Source organism: Dermacentor variabilis, chromosome 9 (genome assembly GCF_050947875.1).
Source record: "Dermacentor variabilis isolate Ectoservices chromosome 9, ASM5094787v1, whole genome shotgun sequence".
Lineage (NCBI taxonomy): Eukaryota > Metazoa > Arthropoda > Arachnida > Ixodida > Ixodidae > Dermacentor > Dermacentor variabilis.
The window spans coordinates 8,425,565-8,442,510 of NC_134576.1; the positions used below are offsets into that span (position 1 = coordinate 8,425,565).

Here is a 16,946-nt window from a genome sequence, read left to right on the forward strand (position 1 = left end):
ACTTAAAAATGGTGGATTGCAGCATACTTCTCTTTTAGGCAGCAATCAGTGTCCATCGATGATGTGAGTTCAGATTCTGACTCCATTCATTCAGACATCCTACCAAGGTTCTGTTCTTGTGCCTTTATTCTTTTTGATCTTCATAAATGACATTGCTCAAGACAAACTGGTAAAAACCAGTTTATTTTCAGACGATTGCATTCTTTATAACGAGATCCATAATTCTCATGATCAGTTTCTTTTAATAAATCCTTAGCCCAGATTAAAAATTGGTGCATTTCGTGGCAGATGCAAATAAACCACAGCAAAATGGTAGCAATGATACTTACACGTTAGAGCAATCCACTGATTTCACCTATACTATCAGTGGTAACAGTCTGTCTGTAGTCTTAAGTTACAATTACCTGGGGGTAGTTATTACATCTGATCTTTGATGGAAGGGTCACGTCGCCTACATATGAAAGAAAGCCACGAGACAATAGGCTGCTTACGGCGAACACCTCCCAAAGCTTAGAGGGATGTAAAACTTTTGGCTTATAAAACGTGCAAAAACGCACATGTACTGTGCATTGCGTGCACGTTAAAGAACCTCAGGTGCTCAACATTAAAGGGACTGACAACTGGCCAGAATGTCATGTGAGACTTGATTTATTTATACATACTGCAGCCCCTTTATGGGGCTATTGCAGGAGTGGGTTAGACAAAAATAAGTCTCACACAAAAAAACAAGTAAACAATAACATATTAAAAATTCACAAGAATAAGGCAGATGACACAAATGAAACTCAAAATAACAGCAACACTGAGAGTCAGTACAAAAACGAGAATGAGTCAATACACTGTAACAACAACAAAATACATAAAATCAGGTGTGGTTAACTTTCAACAGGAAATTATTTAATGGCAGTGACCTAATTGCTCCGGGAATTAAGCTCCAGAATTCAATAGTACGTGGGAAAAAGCTGTACAGTGAACGACTGAATTTTCGGACGCCCAAATTTTCGGACATGCCTGATATTTCGGACGTCTTCGCGGCACCGCCACGAGCCCCATAGAATCAATGTATAAAGACATCTGAAGTTTCGGACGGTCGAACCCCCCGCCGTCCATATTTCCGGACTTTTTGACGCGGTGGAAGGTCCTTTGGCTCCTCGCGCAGCGCCCTTGCGAAGGAAATCGACTTGCAGCCGAAGCATATCACCGCTTTGAACCACAACTAGCCGAATCTAGCCGTCACACACCGATTTGGTCTGGCCACGCTGGCTATGTTTATCGCCGCACTTCCGCCAAGGTAAATGTACCTGGTAGCGAAGCTTCCATAGAAGCCCATACGTTCAAAACATGGCGGTTCATCAGCAGCTCATGGGGCTTAGCACCATCTGTATGTGGTGGGAACACTTCCGGCGGAACAAAAAATACAGCGGATGTGACGCAATATGATGACCATATAACATTAAACAACGACTTGAAAGCTGTGTCTAACTGGTGCGCCCACTGGCAGATGACCATCAATACTAAGAAATCTGCTGTTCTTTCAATCACCAGAAAAAAAAATAACTCGAGCTTTATGTATACCGTTAACGACGTGCCACTAATACGAGTTCATGAACACAAGTACCTCGGATTAACGTTAACACAAGACTTCAGATGGAACTCCCATATAAATAATGTTACAGCAACTGCAATGAAACGCCTTTTCTTTCTTGGAAGACACCTCCGACTAGCACCACCCGATACAAAACTTCTTGCTTACAAAACTTTCGTCAGGTCAGTCCTTGAGTACGCAAATGTTATCTGGTTTCCACATACTAAACAACTAATTAAAAAACTAGAAGGTGTACAAAGGAAAGCTCTACGGTACATATACAATAAACATAAATTAACAGACTCGCCCACCGAACTACTTAACAAAGCCGGAATCCTAACAGTACAAAACCGAGCTGTACTAGCCCGTTCTAAACTTATGTACCAGCTGTTACACAACAAGCTTAAGATTGATACCTCTAGATACATCTCCAGAAATGAAACACGGCCAACGCGACATAAGAACACACAAACACTCAATGAGCATTCTTTTCATACCGATTGCTTTAAGAATTCATTCTTTCCTTTAGCGATAAGAGAATGGAATCAACTGAGTGAATCCATTAGTAACAGCTCCTCATTAGATACATTTGCTAATTCAGTGGAAGAACACCTTCTTGCCTTACAGCTCTGACTTACATAGTCAGGTTTGTTACCGATCTTCATAGCCTAACACTTTAATCTATGAGTGTTCCTTTTGTATGATGCATCATACGCATGACTGCATACTGTTTGTCATGTTCATTAGGTATTGTATATCACAGGTGATTTCAGGTGTTTCTTTTTCTTTTTTCGTGTTTGGTTTCTTGTTTCCTCAGATTCTTCCTTGTTATAGTATATTGTACCCAAATATTGCATTTGTGATGAACTGCTTCATTCTTTTGTTTAGTGAAACTAAAACCTTTGCAATAACACACTTATGATTATATAATCTATATATACACTTGTTCGCAAATACTACCATATGTACTTGCCCTTCCTGTTATAATCCCATGAGGGATTGACAGTATGTGAAATAAATAAATAAATAAATAAATATCCGGTAACAAAGTGACGTCATCTTGTCGGCACTGGCGCGAAATTTGACCTTAAGATTGTTTTCGTAGGCCTGCATAGCCAAGGACTCGCGTCGATTGCAACCGCAACCGACGCGAGTCCTTGGGGTGTTCGCTTCAAGTTAATGTCAGCTTTCTATCTCTAAGCTAATATACACTACTGACTACACAGTTGTGTTTAAGCATACTGCCGTTGAAATTGCCTGGGTTTTACTAGGAGGTCTTATCGCCTTCCCGGCAGCTTCCTCAGCTGCAATAAAGGAAGCAGCAGTGTACCACTTATATTTATAGCGTTGTTTATTTATTTCACAGTACGCAGGTATCTTAATGTGTACATTGCTTGTGTGGCTTGTGCTCTAACAAGCAAAAATAACGCCTGGTCATGCCCAAAATTACGACAACGTTTCAATTTTATTGACTCAAATGCACAACACAAGTTCACGATCAGCACCGACTGGACAATAAATATAAAAAGTGCGTCTACACAACATGCACTATGCGCTGATAAATTGGCCTTGCCCATAGCATATAGCACAACGCACAATCAACGTCTCGATAGCAACTGCTTTAAAACAATAGAAAATATCCCGAAAATCGCCTCAACAACCATAACATATATATATATAGAGACGCCAGTGTCAACGTCTCAAAAATAAAGATCGACCGTCCGCTTGTGTATCTAGAACTAATATATACACTGACAATATTTGATCGGCAGGTAGGCTAGAAAGATTTCAATTTACGGTCAGGGTGGCCATTTTGTACTGTTAATATGGTTAATTTTACAGGTTTTCAAAACAAAGCAATGTGTTTCCAACATCTTAAACGTATTACTCAATATTTCGCCTTTGTTTCAGGATTGCAGGAAAAAAAGCATGCGAGCGCGGCATCACACATTTGCCTATCTGATGTTGTGCACAAGTGCAATGTAAAGCGCACCTAAAGATTTTGCAATGGGAAATGAAAAGAAGGCTGGTGCACTCCAGTAACAGCAGGCGGAAGAACATCAGCCGCGACGAAATAAGCAGCTCCGAGTTGTTGCTTTTAGCAAGTTATGCTGTTTTTGTCTTATTACTCGCACTTACATGCCTTATAAAAAGACGGCGACAGAATTGCCGACACTCAGTCACCAATCAATCAATCAATCAATCAATCAGCAAATGAAACGTGTCGTGATGGCAATGCAAAATAAGGAGCGTATACGAGAAAAAAGGACTATATTCTGCAGCAAGATTCACTCGATTAGTCGTTTTTATATCTGCAAGCTTCCATCACAACAGTACAAAAATGCTTTAGATGAAGTTTATAAAAACATTAAATGTCCACTGACTCGAGTTAATTGAAAATCGTGTTTCGCAGAGCAGCAGCCGTGATTTTACTCCTCAGTCAACCCGCCGATGTTAATGGTGGTCACGCCTCTAGCACTATGAGAGCATCACGTTGTGCCCTACCACTCATCTGTAAACGAAAGGAAATTTGTCACTTAAATAAATGCAGTGGTAAAATGGCAAGGCAGGACAGAAACGAAGAGGAAGAAATTGCCCCGTCTCTCTCCTTTACCACTGGTGAACCCCCAAGTACACGTTGGTAAAATTTAGCTTCTTTTCAGAAGAGGATATCGCTCCGGGTACGTATGCAAATGTCTACGTGTTTACTGTTACAACACCGCACGAAATAGTGCAAGCCTTACTGCGCGTAATTGCTACAACAAAAAATAATGATGCACCAGGAGAGCTACGATTGCGTGAGGCCACGAAGCCAGCGCTAAGAAGCGAAAGGCAGGAAAAGAAAGAAAGAACAACCTGTGTCTCTTTACTTCACCGCCACGGAGCGCCACCTCTACAAGCCAGAGGAAATGGAAGTCGACATTAAAGGAAGTTTTCTTTTTTGGAACCAGATTGCTCGTCCACATCTCCGAATATTTGTTCCATCCGATAGTACGCGAAAAAGCATAGAAAGAGTGCACAATTTACTACTTATATACCAGCCAATACCAGCTATCATGTTACTCCTATGTTACTCCTTCAAATTATATACCAATCTGCTTTTTTTTCTCACATGTGTTTGCCTTCTTTGTGAGGAGACTCACAGCCACACTCACCGCCTGGCATATACCCTGGAAAATTTCATCTGCTTAGCCTTTGGACTTGTTGCTTAGCTTGACGCTTCACTTGTGCACATTGAAATTCAACATTTCTTTTTCATGCAAACCAATGCAACCTGACTCGGGTAAAGAGAGAGAACAAGGCGTTTATACACATCCTCTTCACAAACGGTGAGTGTCTTTTCTACCTTCTCATGAAGACGTGTACACAACGTATGTCCTACTCTCTACATGGAGAAAAGGCTACCGATGCCTTCCTGAAAAACATTTTCGCAGCTTTCAACAAAAGATACGAATGGAGGGGAAGGAACTGAGAGGCTTCCAAAGTCAGATTCCGCAGTACCTTTTACGCTTAAATAAAGCAGAACTTGGTTGCCCTTAGTAAAGGATGCATCTTCTACCCTCAGAAGACATTTCTGTAATGTTCCAACGCAGGCATGGAACCTCAAAAATTTCGCCGCTAACCAACCAGCAAAATAAACGAGGTTATTTTGCTCTACGTCCAAAAGTTCATCTGAGGAAGAATCATATGTAATACTAAGCGTGACTGTGCTTCCGATACCAAGAGTGGGAGACGGTGCCGAAACGCCAGCAGGAAGAGTTGCCAAGACCGTTGTCATGTCCTCGGCACAGTTAGAGTTGTCAGACAGCTTGAACAGGTTATTTATCAAAAGATGTCTGAAAGCCGCCTGAAACTGACGAGCTGTAGTGTTAGTGTTCGCGCCTGATTTGGACCTGATAATGGAAAAGCTGTTTTCAAGTGCGTCCTGATTTAATCGTCTGGCCAGAAGAGAATCTATAATTAATTGTGAGATAATCAAAGAGCATTAAAAGAGACCGCATGCTTAAACAGAACCCGCGTATGCAAGGTGGCTGCCTTGGACAGCCAGCTACTTGCAGGCCTTCAAAGACTGCAATACATTCCTCCAGAAACTCTCTGTGAACAGAGCCTTTGCACATCGAAGATGCATAAGGTGTCTTTGCAACCCTGCGTGAACTGTTAAGGCAGTCAAACAAGCGATCTATCCTTTCTACAAATCGTGCAGTATGAATTGCCTCAGCGGGAAGCTCCTGAAAAGTGACCAGGGTGTACATTGCAGCAGCACAATGGTTGCTGAAAACTTGTGCGGCTAATTTTACAGACATCTTTGATGTGAAGGTTAGGTTAAAATGTCTGTCGTTCAACCTCAGAATCGAACGTATCTCGTGCGTGCGGTCCTTTTCATAAGCCTGCCTAATGTAACGGCTCTTAACAAGGTGATCACCTACTCTGAAATCATACTTAAATAGCATGTTTCGGAGGCATTTAAGTAAGTGCGGAGCATCAAAAAGGAAGAAGAGCCGGCTTCCATCTATGTCTCTATACGGCTCCTCGGTGGTGACTAGGCTTGCAAAAAGGGACACGTTCTGGCTTCCCTGGTCACAGACTACCGCTACTGGCTGCAAGCCAGAGTCCACAAGGGACTTGCAGCATTGCAAAAAGAAGGTCCTTCAAAATACTAGCGGGTCTTCCTCGATGGGCGAAAAAATAACCAAGTGGTTGTTTCCAGGCCGTTCGGATTCCTTTTGCCATAAAGACAAGAGCCTTGTTGCAGAAGTTATTGCCTTGAAAACCATTATATTCTTCAAGACCTTCAAACCTGTCATGCGATGGGTTGTAGGAAAGTTCCTTTTTAATGTGCATTTCATCGAAAACAATGCAACAGGCTCTGTCACTCATGGAAAAGCTAGTCGCTCGTCTCTTTATAAGGTCAAAGATTTCCGTGAAAAACCCAGCCCTTAGTGGCACACGCTGAAGCCATAACTACAAGGATCGCACTGACGGCAGCCTAAGAAGTCGCCTGCAGTACCTACAGTGAAACCTCGTTAAACCGTAGTTGGCCGGAGCTCGGGAAAGGTATGTACTAAAACGGTAGTACTGTTTAACCGAATAGCATGAGATCGCCCACTTACCTGTTGAAAACGGAACTCAGAGAGAGTGCGATGAAAGGGGAAAAAACATGCAGTATTTATTCGCTTCGCGCGACAAAAGCGTTATTTTCGTTTTATGCCACGGCGGCCTAGCACGCCGACGACAGCGGCCTCAAACTTACTGAAGCTGCGTGCCAGCTTTTCAGCCAGCCCCCTCTTCTCGGCAAACACTCGCATGGCAGATTCCTCGTTGGCGTTACGTATTCACCGTGCACGTGCGCAGTAGTGCTGCAGAAGTCCCGGGGGCGCCTTTTTCATTACGGGTGCCGGAGTTTGGAATAATTTTTATTTGGAATAGAGTTACGTTATCGCGCCCCTATTGTCGTCGCGACGATTGCATTCATGAGGCTGACGCAACGCGCAGCTTATGCCACTGTCGGGCCTGAATCGCCCGTGCTATCGCTTTCCGTGTCGTCCTCGTCACTGTCGCTAGTCGACACTTCGGCAACAACAGAGGCAACGATGGCGAAAAGTCAAACCTCGTAGCCGACATATCTTCGCGGTCACAGCAGCGCTGCCGAGCAACTTCTTCGCATTCCAAATGCCACACACTGTAGTCAACAGCAGATACCTGTTGCATGTCAGCGCCGACTTCTTCGTGTCACGTTCGATAGCACAGACGATGTCTAATTTTTCTTCTATGCTGAGCACCCGGCGTCTTTTTTATCCAAGCTTCGGAACGACGAGAGTCCTTGCTTGCACGACGCCATAACGCTCTCTGGCACCGCGTCGAAATGATGTTGATGTTGATGTGGCTTCACGCGCAAACGCACAGGGCGCTTGGAGGCCGTTCCGATCTCTGAGGCGTGTTGTTCTGCCGGGCCGCCCGATGGAGACGGCGCAGCGCCGTGTTTGCGCGACGAAAAGTTCAAACGCTACGTTTTAACCGATGCGTACACAGTAAGCTGGTACGGTTTATGCGGATACGAAACACATTATGTTCATTGGCCGCTGAGTCGGGGACTTGACTTTACTACTTATAAAACGAAACTACTGTTTAAGCGGGTACGGTTTAACGAGGTTTTACTGTATAACCCTTCGGACTATGGAAGTAGAGCCCTAAGGCAAAGGATTTGTTTTGGCTTGACCATTGGCGACCAAACCGGCTCACATCGTTCTTTCTCAGCTGAGCCTCCACAAGTGCAGCAACAGCTGGAGACACGTGTGAGCGGACGCTCCGGATGACTTCCTCAATCGTTAGGGCTTGACGCTGCCTCTGCAGTCTTCTTTGTAGCCTCCGGTTCAAATCCTACTGTTTTTGCAGTTTTGCCTTGAGCTTCTCGGTTTTCCTCCGAGCATCGGGATGACTGCACTGGTTACTTGTACAGGGCGCTGTGGGGGTGGAAAGATGCGAGTTTTTTAAGAAGTGTGCTTCGTTGATGTTAAATGTATGTTAGAAGCCTTTAAGATGAGCATGTGATATTTGCCACTTTTTATGACAGGGTTCTGAGCTTTGAAGGCAAATACTTCAATCTTTCCTAAGTAAAAGATGCAAAATGCAAAGCACATGCTGTTTGTGATATGCTACTACGAACAAGTGCTCTGTGGAAAAAGGAACAGCCGGCGGCAATTACCCAGTGCGCGTTGTCTTACACCTCTGCAAAAAAAAAAAAAAAAAAAAAAAAAAGAACCCTAGGACATCTGCTGTTATATTTAACCTTTTCGTATATGCGGATGTCAATGCAGAGAAAACAGATAAGGTGACTGACATGAAAAATACATATAATAACTGCGTCAGAACACAGCTCGCAAACCCAACAGGTCACTCGTCTCGCCAATACACACGCATGACTAGATTGTGTTTTACTTTTTACAAAGCTATTTATGTAACATTAAGGAATACTTATTACTCTAGCACCGGACGACATTTACATCGTTGAATAAAATTATGCGAATGTTTCTGCGTACTTGAGAAACGAGGCGTCCGCTTGGCAAATTGTTCATGGCGCACCGGCAGAGTTGCTTTCTGCACATTTCATGTTGTATGAATTTGCTCTCAGCGCAGTGACACTAAGTAAAATTATTGCTCGAAAATAGACAAACATTTAACAATGCACTGGAACATAAGCCTATCTTAATGCCCCCCCCCCCCCTCCTTTTGTGGCGCGCACACAAAAAGCGTGACAGAAATAGCAGAAATAGATCTTCTGTTTTTACATATTGAGCCTTATATAAATGTGTGAAAGAACGACTGCTCTCCTGAAAGACTTTCAATTGTTTTCTTATCATTATCGCCTCTATGTACATACCTTTAGATTTTTTCTTTTGCGTTTTGGTAAAACTTTTCCATTATCTTAATTTAGCTCAACACAAGCAGCCGATAGCAGGCGGCCACATCAACAGACGTCTTGTATTCGTAAAAGGGTGCTGTCACGATTCTTCAAAATGTATTTCTGCACCCGTGAGAAAAGTTCCATATAGCTTGTGTCTTGTTTGTTTCTTACACTTCTGTAAAATTAAAATGACACGTTGACGGCCCAGATGATATTTCATGATGTAATATGCTCACAGTTGCGAACAGTCTCAGCAGCTGTGCCCGGGACAGAGCTTTTCCTGGATGTCTGTCCAAATGACGGAACCTGGGGAGCCGCGTCACCGCTGGCTTCTTGTGCAGGAACGGAGTCCTTCAGCTGAATTTTAATGGAGTGTTCTGCGGAGGAGGGAGAGAATATGGTGCATTTTAGCTTGTGCAACCTCTAACAATAGCAAAAGAGGCAAAAAAAAATGAGAGTGGCTCAAAGATAACATTGCACCAGAAGTTACCAGCGACTTCCTGCGGTGCTGCGGCGCATCGAAGTGAAGGACTGGCGTACGTGTGATCCCAGTGGTCCCTTAGTGCGCTCCACCCTGCAGCTTCTTTTTTTTTTTTTCGGGAAATTATTTTTGGGAACAGTGGTGTCTTCCCTCCTTAAATATGGCCTTAATATAAAGAGGCACAGTTACCTTCTATACCAGGCAATTCCTTCTCTGAGGTGCTTCTTTCGGCAAGCGGGTGAATTGTCGGCTCAAGAACTGTCGGAACTTGGGGAGGCGCGTTACTGCTGGGCTCTCTTGCAGGAGCAGTGTTCTCCAGCTGCATGTTGTGACGGTGTTCTGCGAATGAGGGAGATAATATGGTGCATTTTAGCGTGTCGAGCACGGAACAAAAAAAGAAAAAAAAAAGGAGGCGAAAAGATATGACGATTGAGAGTGGCGCAGAGAGCAGCACATTGTGCCAGGAGTTACCTGGGACTTCCTGCGGGGGCACTACAGATGCAAGTGAAAGGCAGGAGTATGTGTGATCGCCGTGGTACATTAGCGCGCTCCACCCTGCAGTTATTTTTTTTTTTTTTGGGTGCGGGGAGGGGCGACTTATTTTCGGGGAACAGTAGCGACTTCGCTCCTGATATGTGGCCTTAACATAAAACAGCAAGGTTACCTTCTACATTGGATAATTTCTTCACGGCAGGGCTATCAAACAATTGGCCGCCCCTTGGCGAGACACCATCCGAGATGGACGAGCTCACGTGGCCTGACAAACTCGACTCAGCAAACGTAATGTGGACGATTTATTTTATGCCCTATGTAGCTATACGTGACAACCTAAAATGAAAGTCACCTGCAGTCTTGGAAGGCTGGACAGGGTTCAGGCCAACGTTACCACAGCTGTCGTCATGGGTGTTAGATCCGTCGCCTGTCATAAAGGTGTAGTAAACATACCTTGTTTTTTTACATAGGAATGCGAAGGCGATTATTTCGATCAATTCTCTCGATGTATTCCTCTTGTTCTATTAAAGATAAGCACACTGCTTTACAGACGACTTCAACTACAGGCATGCCTATTGTCGCGCAATAGATGGCTCAGCGATATGCTTACGGATAACAGGAAATATGGTAGGCTCTGCGTCTTGACGAAGTAATAATAATAATAAGAATATTTGGGGTTTTACGTGCCAAAACCACTTTCTGATTATGAGGCACGCCGTAGTGGAGGACTCCGGAAATTTTGACCACCTGGGGTTCTTTAACGTGCACCTAAATCTAAGCACACGGGTGTTTTCGCATTTCGCCCCCATCGAAACACGGCCGCCGTGGCCGGGATACGATCCCGCGACCTCGTGCTCAGCAGCTCAACACCATAGCCACTGAGCAACCACGGTGGGTAAACCGTGGGTAAACGAAGTAAACCGGGCCGCACAAATGCTGATCCATCAAAGTGCAGCGAGCACACAACTCTGTACCGTAGTTGTCGCGGCGTCTTATCTAGTAGGCATGGGTTCCTACAAAATTTCACCCAGGATTCGCGCCTGCAAATTCATAGTAGCAATGTTTAGGTGAGCGTTAAGATAAATGAGGAAAAAAAAAGAGAAAAAGTTTCATTAAAGTCAAACAGAGCAATGACAGCAAATTAAAAAGTTATGGCAGTAAAGATTTGGCTGCAGCACAGAAACTCAAAGTATGAAGTGCTACGTTTGAGAGATTAGTTGTGCATCTAAACACAAGAATAACGATCACAAGCCTTGTTTTTATACAGACAACTAAAGCGATGCGAATTTGAATTGACTGAAACACAATATTTGCGCTATTGGAATAGGCTGTGAAGCTCAGACGTAGTTCACACCAAAAGCTCCGAGCCAAAACTGAGGTCAAAACGAAGAGTTAATTGTAAAATAACAGAAGCATCAGAAAGATTTCTTTTCCAAGCGCTACGGAAACACGCCACACAGCCCTACAGGAAGGCATTAATAGTAATAGTGTTGTCTCACCTTGGAGAAAAGAGAGAAAACCGGTGCAGTGGAACGCCAGCCGTATGGGTGTTGGTATTGCACCCTTGCACAGCACATCGTTTCCGCGGGTACCGAGGAAAGCATTCGGTGTCCACTGTTGGTCGCATCGTCCCGTGGGACGCCGTGCCCGTCGGACACAATAGTCAACACATTCACCCACGATAAATGCACCTCACAACACCACGCTCAGCAAAAAGTAAATCCGCGCCACAATAATTCACAGAACGCATGCGGGAGCGAAACACCAAACATGCGAGGGGGCGTGTCGTAGCAGACAAACTTTACGAGCGCGCCTTTCCGTGCACTACAAGGGCTGCACTGCATAATTATGGCGTGCGCCCTTTCTTCAGATGGCGCTGAGAAAAAGGTATATTTTGATAATGATAAATCACTGTCATAATTTATTTACGGATTGCGCCTAAATCAAATTCACTGGGAAATAATTCTCGAATAATATAAAGAATTCATTCGCCCTTGACTAAAGGTTTTTTTTTTTTTTTAATCAGTGGTTGTTCCCTCCTCCCCTAGTCGCGCTTCAAGCGCAACTCCCATAACTCCGCTTGTTGATGTCGCTGGCAATAGGTTCTGAACCACTTTTCGCCCGAAGCTTTGCGACCTATTTGAATCGACCTTGCTTCCGCCTCCGGCGGAGTTTCCGGAGCAGCGCCATTTCATTTGTTTACGAAATGGCTGGTAGGTAACCTAGGTAGAATATTAGGCAGCATAGTAGCAAGAGCTTGGTGGCGCAACCCACCGCCCCGTTCCAAAGGGGACGCTCATAACATCCATCCATCCATCCACGCCGGCCACGTTTTGGCTAGCGTGGTGTGTGGTTGTGCTGTTCAAGTGTGCTCTGCGACGCTAGGCCTAGGTGCTTCGACGCTCGTCGGCGAGCTCCACTGTTCGCAGCTTGAGGATTTCGCTTGCCTTCGATGGCCCCTACTCCGTCTTCGTCGTCCTCGCTGATGGCATCGAAGCGCAGAAAGCAGTACCGTCGTTTAACGATGGAGAAGAAAGCTGCCATTATTAAGCAAGTCGTGAGCGGCCGATCCCAGGCTGGCGTGAGCAAGGAGTTCGGCGCCCATGGACGACGTGATCAACGACCTCCGCTCTGCTGGGGTTTCCATACCCACGGAAATAACTTTCGAACAGTTTGTTGACGCTGACAACGAGCTCGACTTCTGTGCAGAACTGACTGACGAGGAAATAGTCCGTCAGGTTGTGAGGGATTCAGAAGACTCCGATGTTGAAAATGAGGAGCCTATGCCTGCACCGACTACAAGCCGAGTTGACGCGTGCACTGTTGACTCTTTCATCGGTGTACAGTGCTGACATGACCCTTGCTCAGATCGAGGCGAATATGATCGCATGCAACCGGAACGCCGTCCAAACAACAAGCAACAAGTTCTTTAAGCCACTGCAGCAATAACACCGGCTGCCCGACGATGCAATGTACATAATAAAGCGGCAGTCGGCTGCATACAGTGTTTTTGAACGCCTCGTTTTATAGCCACTTCACTGATGCTTTGGCAGGGTTTCGGAAGCCTGGTACTTTGCCCTTTACCTCAAGATCCGATAAAAAAAGAAAAAGTGCGTTTTTTTTTCATGCATTCATTTTTTCGAACTGCCTGAATTTTCGGACGTTTTTACGTTCCCTAGAGGGTCCGAAAAATCGGTCGTTGACTGTATTTAAATTTATTAGATCGAGCAAAGTAAGGCTTAATATTAAAGGGACACTAAAGGTTACTATTAAGTGAACGTGGACTGTTGAAATACCATCCCAGAAACCTTGAAATGCTTGTTTCGTGCCAAGGAGAGACTTATTTTAAGAGAAAATGCGTTCTGAAGCGTCCGCGTACCTCTAGCGCAGTTCAAATCGCCCGCCCTCCCATCGAGGAGTACTGACATCATGGTCTCATAGTGACGTTGCGCCATCGGCGAGTAGAACGGCGTCCGCAGACGGCGCTACGGCTTTTCAGCGCAAAACGCAAACGCGTGGCCAGAAACAGAGCCAAGACAGAGCCGACAGTAGAGCGAAAGCGGGAGTATGGTGGCTAGCGGAAGGAGAAACGCGCGACCATAAGCTGGTACTTTATTCTACGACGCGAATTTCGACGCTCGTCGCAATGGACCTTGACAACGACAGACTGGCTCGTGATGCTGGGCTCAACTTCAGCGATTTGAGCACTGACGAGCGCGGCGTGCTGCTGAGGGCTCACGCTGCCGGCATCGTTGTGTACTACAACGGCGGCCTCGACACCGGCTCTCCGGAGCGGGAAAGCAACGAGGGCTTCCCACCACGACATCACAAGGACGTGGCATTCTCACTGCTTGTTCGAAATGAAAGTTTCGCGAGCCAGCAGAGCCCACACAGCACGACGCGATAACGAAACTACTGAAACTCCAAACCGTTCGCGGCGCAGAGTCGAGCGAAAATGAAACCTTTCAACCACCCATACTACTGAAGGGTAACGTCAAAATGTTATTTTTTCTTAGAATCGAATAGATGTAGACAAGTAGCATTTTCTTCCGTCTTATAATCGAATGAAATGATATTTTCAATATGAGTAGTTGAGTATTAGTGACACAAATTATGAGGAGTGCTTTCATCATCGGGCTAGTACCGCAATGTCGCTGGGGGGTCTCAAATCGTTTCATGCATTTACCTCAATTTCTCGGTTACTAAAGCTCTGTTCGCTATTATATTGACGCCTTAGACGTTCTAGAACATTGCTCTACCACTTTAATTTGACTTTCTGGTAACCTTTAGTGTCCCTTTAAGGTTATGGTGACTCCTACTTGACCGAGGAATGTCTGAAGGAATATATATGGGATGTGAGACACTATAAGAAAAATCGACGATGCCATGCAGAAACTTCAATGACTCAATGTGACGGCTTATGGATAAAGGGGTTAGGTTCAAAGAAGATAAGGCACGAGAGGGTGAAAAATAGTGATCATAGCGACAATATATAAACCGAATAGATTTTCGTTGTATGCTCTCAAGGGAGTTAATGTCGCACTGCTTATGAGGGTTCCAGACAGGAGAAGCATAATCTAGGATTGGGCGAATTAAAGTTTTATACATTAGTAACTTAGTTTCCTTTGGAGAATTGTTAAAATTGCGCCTCAAATACCCGAGCTTCCGGAGTGCTGTAGTACAAATGAAATTAATGTGTTTTGACCAGGACATGTTAGTGGTAAATATGACGCCAAGATATTTGTATTCTGAGACCCTGTGCAAGGATAAGTCGTTGAAAGTGTAATTGGTCAATGAAGGAGAGGCACTATTAGAAAATGACATTATCACAGTTTTAGTAAAATTTATTTTCATTTGCCAAGTGTTGCACCAGGTAAAAAAAAATGAAATGACCATGATTTATAGTGATAAGAATCCAGCATGCTGTTCGGGATTTAAGTAGAAAATATAATTTTAAATAGGCAAAGAAAGTCGGAAAAAACAATAAATGGCGAGGCCTGGTGGTGAAATCCTGATACTTTGAAATGCAGTCAAGAGATTAGTGTACGTAAGTCGACTGTAATTAAGTACTGTATAATTACTGCTTAAAATTGCAGTTAATATATTAGACACTTGCACTTTATTCTATGCACATTATGAAGTAAAAGAAGTCCATGCTACTGAACGGCACTTGCGTTGTCTCGCATGCTGTTGTTCGCACATAGAGCGCGCCGATGGATGTGCCACTAGTGGTGCCCTTTCGCAGAACACTCTGGAAAGGATCCAGTCGTGCGCTGTAGTTTGCTGTGTCATTGGTCGTGCTTCTCTGTCTTATTTACGTTTTAAAAGTTAAATAGGCAACATCCTTCGCACACGTGTGATGGCCAAAGCTTCAAGAAATGTCGGAAGATTGTTGCATGGTGGAGTGCTCAAATACCATCGATACGGTTCTGATTATTCTCCGCAAAGCCTCATCAGCGGGAGAAACAGTAGCAATCGATCTTGGCCTTCGGTGGGGAATTTCTTGTTCTCATGCTTTCCTTTGTCATATTGGTGTTTTTTCCACTCGATCATATTTGGACGGGTAAGCGACGAAGTTCGTCTGCAGTGCAGCATGCCGTTTAAAGGCATTTCACTAAAGTTCGTGGGATCTCACACGCATCCCGATATCTCCGCAGTGGCCACGCGGTTATCACGCAATAATCACGTGCTCACTCGCGGAGGGTAGCAGGGAGAGGGCACTCCCGCTGCTCTTTGCGCCTGGCCGCGATGCCGCAGCCCAAGGCCCTCCTTTCCCTTTCTTGGAACCGGGGAAACTCCCTCTCCGCCGTTCAGGGAGAAGCGCTATTCCCCCGATGCACCTTTGTCTTTCGGCTGAGGAGCTTGCGACTGGCCGCATCTCAATTCAGCCGCTGCGCTCGGCCTTCGTGAGCAACTGACCACCCTAGGGCCTGAGCACGGATCCACTCTGGATGAGCTGAACTCTTATCAGCCTCTTTTGTGGTTCCAACATTGTGCGGTTTCTTTCACCTCAGACGTGCGGAACGCTCCGCCGCTGTGGTTTTGTATTTGTGTTTGTGGTTGCTGTTGCTGCTTGTTGGTATTGTACTATAACGTGAATAAACACCTTAGGTCAGAGACTCACCCTGTCCCCCTGGCCTGAATCCACCGGGGTCGCAACTCACTGTGAACCGCAGGTTAGGAGTCACAGCTCTGACTGTTAAGGCTGCTGCGAAAGTGCTAGCGAGGGACTGGCGCTGTGCAATCCAGAGAAGGGCCAGGTGCGCACGTGCAAACTTGAGTAATACCCCTATAAGTTCTGAATGCCATTTGCCGCTTTTACTGCTTGCTGCTTCTTTACTGCGTTGCGCTATCTAGGCAGCACGACTGCATGAGCGCATTGTGCTGTATGTTAAAGCTAGTGAAGCTTGCAAGAACAGAAATTATTGGTTTTATGCCACCTGGTAAATCCTTGCACCAGCTGTTGTACACTTCATGCTTTTGCATCTATTTTATGTGTGGCTTCACGCATGTTGAACTGTTGCTCCATCTATAACTGTTCCTGATTTTTTTGAAGTGCCACGTTTTCACTTTTCCTCGTTTATGCCAGACTCTATGCTACTCCGATGGAGGTCCAAGCGTGCTCCATGCTTTACTGCATGGGCCTGCAAGCCAAGGTTGTCCTTGCGTCCACTACGCTGCGAGAGGTGGAACTGAAGGATGTCACTGCAGTGAAGACATTCACTGACCAATTCGTCCACCCGCCGAATGAGCTGTATGAGTCAGCGTGCTTTCACTGCCGTACACAACAACCGGTTGAGACGGCCGGCGTATTTTTTACTGTGCTCCGGACGATGGTCAAGTGCTGCGACTACACTATAAAAATAGTTTACATCCTGGGTTGTATTTTATCCCCAAACAATAATAGCCATCTGTCTTGCCCACATTTCCTTCCTTTAATGCTGCGTGCTCGGTACTTCCTAGTCATGAATGGCTTGTGTGTTATC

At 45.1% G+C, this 16,946-nt stretch overlaps 1 protein-coding gene and 1 pseudogene across 7 annotated transcripts in view; one reads left to right on the top strand and one right to left on the bottom strand.

Moving 5' to 3' along the window:
• LOC142558600 (uncharacterized) overlaps window positions 1-16,946 on the top strand; it is a 473,120-nt gene that overhangs the window by 25,604 nt on the left and 430,570 nt on the right. The gene's annotated exons all lie outside the window — the stretch shown is intronic.
• On the bottom strand, window positions 4,763-5,703 carry LOC142558601 (uncharacterized; annotated as a pseudogene).